At 42.0% G+C, this 12,425-nt stretch overlaps 1 long non-coding RNA gene across 1 annotated transcript; it reads right to left on the bottom strand.

Moving 5' to 3' along the window:
• Positions 1-1,197: 1,197 nt before the first annotated feature.
• LOC309474807 lies at positions 1,198-2,411 on the bottom strand. The gene is made up of 3 exons (XR_014197428.1): positions 2,201-2,411; positions 1,817-1,895; positions 1,198-1,309 (listed from the first exon to the last, which is right to left on the bottom strand). It is a non-coding gene; the product is annotated as an uncharacterized lncRNA (long non-coding RNA).
• Between the last annotated feature and the right edge of the window lie 10,014 nt (positions 2,412-12,425).

The raw sequence follows: 12,425 nt of genomic DNA, 5'->3' as shown, positions 1-12,425 counted from the left end.
AGTGCAGGGCACGTTCGCTGGAAACCGATGCGTCCCGAAGCGCACTTGGCGGTGGGAAGTCGACATCGATTTCCTGCGGGCTCCGCGGAGGAGGCGACCTCAATCGCTCCCCCACGTGTGGGGCCGCCCGCAGAGGACCTAGGCTGGCTAGGACCTCTTTGTCGAAGCCTTCTTTGCTTGCAGGACGGCCCTCAGGTCGCTCTGCTTAGGCTGAGACTTCGGCTGAGAGCCCCCAGGCTGCTTGAGGGGGGGCTCTAGAAACGACGCTCTCCTTTTGCGCCTGTCTGTAGGCGGAGGAGCTGGTGGATGGCTGCGGCTACCCGCTGGGGGCAGGCTTCTTAGACTTTGAGTGGTGAGGGAGATATTGTCTGAATGCTGCAGACTGTTTCTTCGCCTCCTGAAACCTGTCGACGACGATATTAACTGAGTCGACGAACAGGCCAGAAGGCAAAATCGGGGTATCAAGGAGGAAAGCCCTGTCCTTCTCCTTGATGCCCGACAGATTTAACCATAAATGTCTCTCCGAGACCACCATTGCCTCCATGGAACGGCCGATTGCACGGGCTGTTTCCTTGGTGACTCGGAGAGACAGGTCTGCAGCCTTCCTCAACTCCGCAATGTCCTCCGGAGTTGGACCCTCGCCCTCATCGATGTCTTTAAGAAGGTCGGCCTGGTATGCTTGAAGTACTGCCATAGTGTGCAGACTAGCGCCAGCCTGACCCGCAGCCATATAAGCCCTGCCCACTAACGAAGATGTATCTCGGCATGGTTTAGTGGGCAGCACCGGAGTTTTTAGGGATGATGCGGACTCGGGGGCTAAATAGGTGGCAAGCGGTTGGAACATGAGTCATGACAATGCTGACTGAATTTGTGATTAACTGTCCATACTGTACACTAAAAATTGTTAACTGTCAAATGACTGGCAGCAATGGCTTAATTAAACACATTAAATAATGAGTTAACACATGCTCAAGATTGTAAAACAAGTTTTATTCTGAAAAAACAAGTCTAAAAATACTTTCTAAAACAGATGAAAAACATCTCAAACTTTAAATTGCAGCGCTTTCGAAGTATTGTTTAAAACCTGTAGAAGTAAACATCTAAATGGAATATTTAAAGACAGTTTTTGTTCAATTACAGTAACCCTTAAATTAAACATTTAATATTTAAAATGTACAGTACATTTTTTATTTTTTTATTCTCAATGAAATGTGACAGCCTTGTGCAGTGCTCCGACAGGGTCCCAGCTCGGGGTCCATTCCGATGCCATCACTTCCTCTTCACTTCTTGCCCGCTGTCTGCTACTATCCTATAAATAAAAGCAAAAACACTGAAAACGGAAAACACTGAATACAAAATAAATCATGTACAAGATTTTCACTTTACAGTTCAATTTGTCGGGTATAAAACAAAGTATACAACACTATTCATTCTAAAACACATATTTTATGTATTCAGATGTACATTTACACAAGAAATTCTTCAGAGCCTCAAGGTGGAATTGTAAAAAATTGAATATTACTCCCATGTGTCAGTTACGGTTACTATAATCATAAGGTCATGATTTCATCCTTAAAACAGATGAAGAAATCACCAAATTGTGATGTTGAGCAGAGAGGGTTGAGGTCTGTTGTTCTTTATATCTTTCAATGCAGGTTTATATTGTTTCAACAATGATATATTTCTGATAATATTTGTGGAGAAACATTACACTGTTTTAATTCAGAATCCTAACCATACATTGTACTAATTAAAAGTAATTTATTAAATCAAGTAAAATTAAAAAAAATTACACAAAAGGCCAATGAATCCGTACCAGAAGTGATAGTGCAATGTAGCAGCTAAAGAATAATCCTCCACCAAATTGCCAGTAATCAGCTGGATCCTTGGCGAATCTGAAGGGGGGAAAGAAGAAATTATTCAATGAAAAGTCCTTAAAAAGCAGTATTAAAAAAAAAAAAAAATGTTTTTTTACCATTCCTTTAAACGATCTTAAAATTGATTTAAATTGTAAAAACGTTTCACATTCACACAACATGAACTTAGTAATGTCATCTTTGAGACTGTTAGTATTACATGATTAAAAATGTAAACATACACTTAAAGCATGGCAATCCCATCAGAAATGTGTATCATAGCAAGGGAAGCACACACAAAAAGCCAAATGGTACACCAAAATCAAACCATCAAATCATTTTACCTGCAGCCGCATTTATCCTATTATGACACGTCTGAGGGTCTTTCCCTTAATGGTTTCCAGTGATTAAAGAAAGGACTGAAGAAGGTGACATGAATCCACTTTCAGTGCGTCACTTCAGCAGAAGAAAGACAAAAGGACAAAAAGTTACTCAGACTTTCTATCAGTAACGTTAAATGTCTTACTTTAAAGATGAAAATCATACTTAATACTATATATTAATCCCTGTGTAAGTTTTCGAACAGTGGGTAAAATTTACTTACTGTAAGTGGTGAATGGGTCTTTCCGTTGGGTGTTCTCCCCCGAAAAAAATCTTATTCCAATGCTTGATCAAAAAAAAAAAAAAAAGTAAACAAATATCTTTTCAATATCGTTATCAGTGTTTGAAGAGGTTATGTAAACTTCTAAATGATGGTTTTATCACTTTACTCATTCCCACGCTTTTTTACCTCTCATGCGTTTTTAAACTAACGTTAGCTGACAACATTAAACACATAACGATAACGACCAACAACAAAACACAGCAATGTCAGATGGTAACGTTTGAAATACATGCTAATATCGCTACGCTAATGGTGAAGCAGTACAAAAACACACACAGAGATAACTTATTTATCTTATGAGGTTGCAGTAAGCCTATGACCGTTCCCCGGGTCCCTAACGTTAGACTGTTAAGGACTGAAAAATGTTTTCTTGCCTGATCGCCAGTATTTTTACAGACCACGTATGACCCCTTCCTCTGTTTACATTCCAGCTTTTGTTCTTCATTGACATATCAACTCAAATTCGCTCAAAATTTAAGAATTCAACAGGCAGATATAAAATAATCCAGGTCTGACCGAGTAATCAACGCAAGCAGCAGCTGCTCACCGACCGAGAGTAACGGACGTATTTTCAAACTTAAAATAGGCGCAGAGCCGCGCACATTCTCATTGGACAGTTTCCTGAAAGACAGACAGATTAACCAATCATGATCAAAGTAAAACGGCGAAACAACCAATAGTTTTCGCGAGTTAACATAGTGGTGTAGGCTATTGAGTTTTATTTGCAGTCTGTATTAATATTTAATTAATTGGTCAAATGACATGACAGTGTGAATACTAATGTAATAATGCAATGTAAACTGCAAGCAGACAAAATTGTAAATTCACACAAAATCACATAAGGCAAAAGGTTTTGCTGCACTGCTCTCTTGAGGGTGAAAATATTATTGTTAATAATGATAATAATTGTATTTTAACATATACATTGAAGAGCTGGTTATGATAAAAAATCATTAAATGCTAATTAATTATCACAATAATACGTTAAAAGGCAGATATTTTTGTAGTATGTTGTCGAAAACATTACGTTGTTTCAACGTACAGATCTTGTAAAAATTTCAACGTTGATTTAGAAGTGTTTTTGTTAACCTTTTTCAACCATTTAGCATTAAACGTTATTTCAACGTTGATTTAGAAGTGTTTTTGTTAACCTTTTTCAACCATTTAGCATTAAATGTTATTTCAACGTTGTTTCAACGTTGAAACAACAACTGACATTATGTCAACCATATTTCAACGTTGAAGGTCGGTCATGTGCCGGCTGGGTGAACTCACCATTATATATACTTGTGATTGTGACAATACAACACCAAATAAGACAGACAAGAGACAGAGAGCGCTTGCTGAAGAACAGAAAGCTATCTCTGTTGTGTGCCGGTGTGATGAAGTATCCGGTCACTCTGAAGTGATGGGTCCGGGCTGAGGACCCAATTAGTATGCCAGTAGTATGCCTGATCTAAATCTGTTCTCGCGATAACTTGTAGCTAACGTGAGCTGTTTTAGTGTTATTATGTGGTAGCTTTAAATCCAACCTTATATGCAAGGTAAGATTAAATTGTATATTGTATATGTAAATTGTGTATATTCTGTAGCTAATATTTAAAATCTCAAGTTGGGTCAAATAGCAGGAGAAAGACCGCAAAATTTAAAAATACTACTGTTCCCTTTCAAGGCGGTCACTTCGACATTACGTCACTGACGTATATGGGAACTCCCTTCCTTCTCCGTTTTCACTGAAATCTTATAGGCTAACGCCAGCTGGAGACAGCTGGCCAATTGACGCGAAACATGCAAATGCTGACTGGACCGCGGGCAGTATAAATAGCATGGGCGCGACAATTACGTCAGAATCTCTTTCTTCACGCTAGAAGTCTTATCTGAAGTCATCGTGGAAGTTGCAATAGAGGTTACTCACCATGTTTCCTCCCCGCATCCGATGGCTGCTACATGCCAGATATGTGCGGGTCCTATTGACTCGCTACCCTAACAAGGATCAACCGAGGCCGCACTCGCGGACGACAGGCAATGTGCCGGACAGTGCGCGCCCTCAGGGGAATAAACCCGGGCATCAGCGGGGATGAGGCCCACTGCCGCCAGCAGGCCGCTGGTGGGCCCTCTCCTGCCCAAAGACGAATTAGCGCTGCCCGTCGCCACTCCGGTCCTTTTCGCGTGCTCGCTAGAAGGACTCGACGCGATAGGCTCTGTGGAGGATACTTAGCCCGGTATCTCAGCCAGGCTACTTCAAGAAAGACTCCGTCTTCCACGACGTCCTATGGATAGTCATGCGCAAAGACGCGCGTCTAGAGGGATGAGGCAAAGGCCATGGCTCCGTGTCTAAAAGGCGCAAAGTGCGGATGCTATGAGTCTCTTGACGCCCCAATCTGACAAAAGTGCACAACCGCAATTCGGTGAGTGTTTACCCCTTCTAGTCAGTCTTGACTACGGGGTTGCGCAGTCGTTACCGCTTATGCTGTTGACGCTGGGCCTACGTAACATTACATATTGATGTGCTTACAGCTTATGTTGTCAGGCTGCCCTGTATCCTTCAGTGCAACTGGCCATTCTGATTTAACTACGTATTCACAGTTGTTGTCGCTACGCCACTGACGCTGTGTTTATGTGCACACTGCACACCGATATGTGCTATGATTTGTGCCGTTATATTGCCCTGTATCCTTCAGTGCAACTGGCCATTCTGATTTAACTACGTATTCACAGTTGTTGTCGCTACGCCACTGACGCTGTGTTTATGTACACACTGCACACTGATATGTGCTATGATTTGTGCCGTTATATTGCCCTGTATCCTTCAGTGCAACTGGCCATTCTGATTTAACTACGTATTCACAGTTGTTGTCGCTACGCCACTGACGCTGTGTTTATGTGCACACTGCACACTGATATGTGCTATGATTTGTGCCGTTATATTGCCCTGTATCCTTCAGTGCAACTGGCCATTCTGATTTAACTACGTATTCACAGTTGTTGTCGCTACGCCACTGACGCTGTGTTTATGTGCACACTGCACACTGATATGTGCTATGATTTGTGCCGTTATATTGCCCTGTATTCTTCAGTGCAACTGGCCATTCTGATTTAACTACGTATTCACAGTTGTTGTCGCTACGCCACTGACGCTGTGTTTATGTACACACTGCACACTGATATGTGCTATGATTTGTGCCGTTATATTGCCCTGTTTCCTTCAGTGCAAATGGCTATTCTGATTACCACGTATTCACAGTTGTTGTGCGATGCCACTGACGCTGTGTTTATGTACCTGATTGTGTGTATTATGCTTATGCCACGATATTGCCCTGTTTCCTGCAGTGCAACTGGCTATTCTGATTACTACGTATTCACAGTTGTTGCGCGATGCAACTGACGCTGCGTTACGTACACACTACACACTGTTATGTGTATGATTTATGCCACTTATATTGCCCTGTATTTTCAGTGCAAATGGCTATTCTGATTACTACGCAGTACGTATTCACAGTTGCTGCGCGACGCAACTTGCGCTGTGTTACGTACACACTACACACTGATATGTGTATGAATTTTGCCGTTGTATATTGCCCTGTATCCTTCAGTGCAAATGGCTATTCTGATTACTACGCAGTACGTATTCACAGTTGTCGTGCGACGCAACTGACGCTGTGTTTACGTACACACTACACACTGTTATGTGTATGAATTTTGCCGTTGTATATTGCCCTGTTCCTTCAGTGCAAATGGCTATTCTGATTACTACGTATTCACAGTTGTTGCGCGATGCAACTGACGCTGTGTTACGTACACTCCGCACTCTGTTATGTGTAATGATTTATGCCATTATATATTGCCCTGTGTCATTCAGTGCAAATGGCTATTCTGATTACTACGCAGTGCGTATTCACAGTTGTCGTGCGATGCAACTGACGCTGTGTTTACGTACACACTACACACTGATATGTGTATGAATTTTGCCGTTGTATATTGCCCTGTATCCTTCAGTGCAAATGGCTATTCTGATTACTACGCAGTACGTATTCACAGTTGTCGTGCGACGCAACTGACGCTGTGTTTACGTACACACTACACACTGTTATGTGTATGAATTTTGCCGTTGTATATTGCCCTGTATCCTTCAGTGCAAATGGCTATTCTGATTACTACGTATTCACAGTTGTTGTGCGATGCAACTACGCTGTGTTACGTACTCTGTTATGTGTAATGATTTATGCCATTATATATTGCCCTGTGTCATTCAGTGCAAATGGCTATTCTGATTACTACGCAGTGCGTATTCACAGTTGTCGTGCGATGCAACTGACGCTGTGCACACACTACGCACTGATGTGTTACGATTACGCCGCTATTTATTGCCCTGTATCCTTCAGTGCAACTGGCTACTCTGATTACTGTGTATTCACAGTTGTTGTGCGATGCCACTGACGCTGTGTTATGTACATTGATATACGTGTCTATGATTTATGCCGTTATATATTGCCCTGTATCCTCAGTGCAACCGGCTATTCTGATAACTACGTATTCACAGTCGATGTCGCTATGCCTCTGACGCTGTGGTTTTTGTACACAAAATGTAACTATACTTATGCATAGTCTCAGTCGTCGCTACGGCGACTTGCGCTGCATCTGTGTACACACTGAAGCGTTATGCTGTTATGTTGCCCTTCAACGTAACTGACCACTGTGTTTGAACTGAGCATATTCATGCAGTTTCGGCCGCTTCAGCGACTTGCGCTGCATTATACACACAGATGTTTAAAATGTGCACACTGATGTGTTATGTTGTTATGTTGCCCTCTATCCTTCAGTGCAACAACCAGCTATCCTATCTACTGTGCATATTCACAGTTCTGTCGCTACGGCGACTACACTGCACTTATGTACGTACAAGGACGTGTTTTTGCTATTTGTTGCCCTGTTTCCTTCAGTGCAAAACTAGCTAAACTAATCTAACCGTGCATGTTCACAGTTTCTGGATGTAGGTACGTACACGGATGTGTTATGCTGTAATGCTGCCCCATTTCCTTGTTGCAGCTAGCCATCCTGATCTAACTGTACATCTCAGTTCTGTCTCTACACAGTTTCTGTCGCTACGGCGACTTACGCTGCGTTTATGTACATACATGGACGCGCTACAGCGACCGATGCTGTTACGTACATGGGCTACGCTGTTATGTTGCCCCGTTTCCTTCAGTGCAACTGGCTATTGTGTGTTAACTCGTTTACTCACAGTTGTAGCTACGGCTACGACTGTGTTTGTGTACTTACTGAAGTGCTATGCTATTATGGGGATATTATCTAACTGCGTATATTCACAGTTGTTGTCGCTACAGCCACTAGCACTGTGTTTATGTACATTCAGTTATGTGTTGGTTTGCACTTCTGTGCATCGGCTTAGAACATTGGCTATGTTCTACAAGGGAGTGTCAGTTCCTCGTGACCCCCTTACTAGCCTATCATCCCCAAGCTGTGAAACCTTCTTGTGTGTCCGCTGCTGGGTCCATAGTTGAGCAAGACACTTACACTATCAAGTGTTGGGAGCTCTCTTGAGATGGCCTTAATTCACCTGCTCTCGCCCCAGTGAAGCACGTTGGAGACCTACGCTCATTCTAAGCGAATGATGTTGCATTGTCTCGGACCTGGTGACTGCAGCGTCACTCTCCGTCCGATACCAAGCTGCGTTCCGAAGTCGCTTACACCGTTCAGAGCACAGATTGATCCCTGCCCACCTTATCTGCTGAGCCGTCAGCCTCGCATGATGCCGATGCTCAGAGTGCTGTTGGCCCTGTAAGGGCTTTGCGGATGTACGTGGATCACTAGGCAGCAGTCTGACCAGCTGTTTGTGTGCTTGATGGATGGTACTAGGGACGTGCTGTTTATACTGAGACTTTCTCACTGAATTCGACGCTTTCAATGTTGGCTATGCCTATGGGATTTAGGTATGCTGGCTGTCTTCTCAGAACACGTTCGCCAGGGTTTCAAGTTTGATGCACTGCCTATAGCGTCGTGGGTTCGGTGAGTTTTATTAGTGTACTCATGAACTGTTACCACCAGCTGTGCAGTAGTCTGCATTATGCAGAGTTACCATTGCTGCTAACTCTGTGTTATGACTATAATGTTACATAGCTGTTTCCGCATTACGCAGTAGTTTTCAATTCCTGTTAACTCTGTGTATGGCTATAAGGTTATGCAGCTGTCACCGCTATTGCCGTCGACACTGTGTTAACTCTTGTGCTCGAGTGCTTATGGTGTTGTGCTGCCCTCTCCAGTGCAGTCTTCGCTTCATTGCATTGGATATGCAACTTGGTAAGGTCGGAGCAGACGTTCTTGGTCTAGTTTCGCCTATCAGTTTCGAGTGCTCCTAGCGGCGCTGCTGGCTTAGAACTGTTGTCTCTCGTGGGAGTGTAGCTTGACCCCGTTCTGGGCTTATCTTCACTGCGCTCACGGCGGGATTCTATACAGTTCCCATATACGTCAGTGACGTAATGTCGAAGTGACCGCCTTGAAAGGGAACGTCTCCGGTTACTATCGTAACCTCGGTTCCCTGAGAGGCGGGAACGAGACATTACGTCAGCCGCCGTGCTCGCCGTTTGATCAGCTGTGCTAGCGTTCAGTCTTGATTCTGACGTAATTGTCGCGCCCATGCTATTTATACTGCCCGCGGTCCAGTCAGCATTTGCATGTTTCGCGTCAATTGGCCAGCTGTCTCCAGCTGGCGTTAGCCTATAAGATTTCAGTGAAAACGGAGAAGGAAGGGAGTTCCCATATACGTCAGTGACGTAATGTCTCGTTCCCGCCTCTCAGGGAACCGAGGTTACGATAGTAACCGGAGACGTTAATGTGTCACGAAATGTAGTTTTAAGAGTTTTTCAGTCGATAATGTAGTTGTTTCAATCTCAAATATGTTGTTTGTTTATACAGATAGCGCCTATTTAAAAAATTGATCTGACGTTTTCGGAGATGTGAGATCCAAGGGATCACCGGGTGCTCAGCGCTCATGTATCCCGCCTGGAACAGCCTTACCTCGGCTAGTTCTGCTGCCGTCTGCCGCTGGTTTATGTCTCTAGTCTAGTGGTTAAACATGAGATATAATTCGTCTTGTGTAGGCTATATCTAACGGACGATCTTTGATATCATTAATCCATCATTTGTTCCCTGGCAAATCGTTTTGGCTGAGGGCAAAGTTTTAGCTTCATAACTTTATATAACGTTAAATTATTTAGGCTATTTATCTTTAACGTTGTAGCCTGCTGACTTATGTTTGACTGAATCGTTTTACTTACTTTATTTCTTGACTTGTATAGCTTCTTATACCTTTTAGGCTGCTTTTATAATGGCTATTATTGGAAAATTTAACAAAAAGAGACAGGGTTGTGTCATTTTATTTTATATAGCCTATGTAAGAATATTTTAATATATATAAAATATGATATCACCAACACGGCATGTATTTTTTAATTTTTTTCATGTATGGGATGGGAAGTATTTCAGGTGTCTTGAAAGAAAGAAATCAAGTATCACTGTCAAAGGCTCAAAAGAGACCATGACTTTCTAAAAGATCTTTTAAAAACAGATTGTTTGTGTTTTTTGTTTTACTTTTAGGACTGGAGAACATCTGTCACTGGGATGTCACGACTTCTTTTCTGTTTGTTAAATGCTCAGTTAGGTTTGGGATCTCTGCAAAGGAGTACCTTCTCACAACATAGCGACACTTTATAGTTAACTTAATGAATTACTAACGTAATGATAGCAGTAGAACCAAAACGTACTTTGCAAGATTAAGCGCTAAATGGATTAACCCTTTCATGCATATTGGTCACTACAGTGGACGGCTATTAAAAAAGCATTTGCTTAAATTTGCACGGGTTTTGATGGCTTAGTTGCACATCATCCTCTTCAGTGGACCCACCCTGGTGCATCATCCTATACATTGCAACCAAGTGGCAAGCCGTTGTGTTTCGATTTTTTCCCCCTCCAAACCAAGATGGTCAATGGTCAGTCAGAAATGCCAAGTTGCTCCGGAATATCCAACCATTCCTTCTTTCCTAGGAGACTCTTGTAGGTAAAAAAAATATTGCAGCATCAAACAATATCTAATGAGTCATATCACAGTTCAATTTTCCAAGTTTTGATTTTAGATTGGGAGAAAAATCTGATTAATCATCTGTCCACTGTAGTGGACCTCATGCATCAATGGCTATATTTCAGCTACAATTCTTATACTGTGAATATTGTTTTTGAAAATACTTAATCTGCAGTGACATTTATGTAAATAAATGTATTATTAGGATGTAACATATGTATATGTATATATGTTACACAGGTTTTAAAAAAACAATTAACGCGACTCATCAATAAAATATTGTCATTTTTAAAGACACTTGAAAATGACCAATGAGAATGTCTCATCACTTTTTTTTTTTTTAAATGCGGGACTATATATACGATTGCCATGTTTCACAGGTCCCTTTCGTCAGAAATTCTACAAAGTATCTCTGCGAAAATTTCATCTTTGGACATCTGTGCATCTCTCTGGACAGTTTCATATCTGTGACCAAACATCTCTGGACGATTTCATCTCTGCGACCAATACATTTACCTTACTTAATTCAAAAATACAATTTAATTATCAATTTAACTTTACATTAATTATTGTGGGGTTTTTTTTCTCATCATCCAACATTTCAGTAAGTATATCCATCACCCGGTGTATTTTAATAAAGTTTAATTGTAGTTATATTTTAATAAAAACGAAATTATCGGCGTTTCATCCCCTGTACCGGTCTGTCGTGGTGAAGAAGGAGCTGAGCCGCAAGGCGAAGCTCTCGATTTACCAGTCAATCTACGTTCCTACTCTCACCTATGGTCATGAGCTGTGGGTCATGACCGAAAGGACAAGATCCCGGATACAAGCGGCCGAAATGAGCTTTCTCCGCAGGGTGGCTGGGCGATCCCTTAGAGATAGGGTGAGAAGCTCGGTCACTCGGGAGGAGCTCAGAGTAGAGCCGCTGCTCCTCCACATCGAGAGGGGTCAGTTGAGGTGGCTCGGGCATCTTTTCCGGATGCCTCCTGGACGCCTTCCCGGGAAGGCGTTCCGGGCATGTCCCACCGGGAGGAGACCCCGGGGAAGACCTAGGACACGCTGGAGAGACTATGTCTCCCGGCTGGCCTGGGAACGCCTCGGTGTCCCCCCGGAAGAGCTGGAGGAAGTGTCTAGGGAGAGGGAAGTCTGGGCATCCCTGCTTAGACTGCTGCCCCCGCGACCCGGCCCCGGATAAGCGGTAGAAGATGGATGGATAGATGGAAATTATCGGCCTGTAATAATTTTTACCGTTATAGATACCTTAACTGTCACCTGCCCGTATACGGGCAACCTAAATTTACTTCACTATATTACTATTAAATCCTAATCTAGTCATGACAAACTATATATCGTTGGAAAGGTCTAAGACTCCTTAATAGATATTTCAGCATTGTTTTTTGTTACAATTTATGCCGGAACAGTAATAGATGAATTTATGACAAGAGCGCACCTCAAAAAATCTACATCATAACAGGCGTTTCTGGCGTTTGTCACAAAAAGTCGACGCACACACTTTTAATAATTTAAACTTTGGTTTTCATGCTAAAAGTTCATAATAAAACATTTAATCTAGTATTTGTCAATAAAAAAATTATAAAATAATATTATCCTCTAAAAAGTATAATATACATATTATCCTCTAAAATATAATATTATCTTTTTTATTGCCTTTTTTATTACATCACATATTTTAGTAGTTATCATAAATTAGGTATCATTTGAAAGCTTATGATCTCAGAATTCATCCTGTGAAAACTGTTTTGCAATTGGACATTTTGTTACCATAGAAACGGTACTCTAAATTATTTTA

This window comes from Leuciscus leuciscus (assembly GCF_965113295.1).
Source record: "Leuciscus leuciscus genome assembly, chromosome: 14".
Classification (NCBI taxonomy): Eukaryota; Metazoa; Chordata; class Actinopteri; order Cypriniformes; family Leuciscidae; genus Leuciscus; species Leuciscus leuciscus.
Note: the sequence above shows the minus strand (reverse complement) of the source record. Positions and strands in the feature narration are given on the sequence as shown.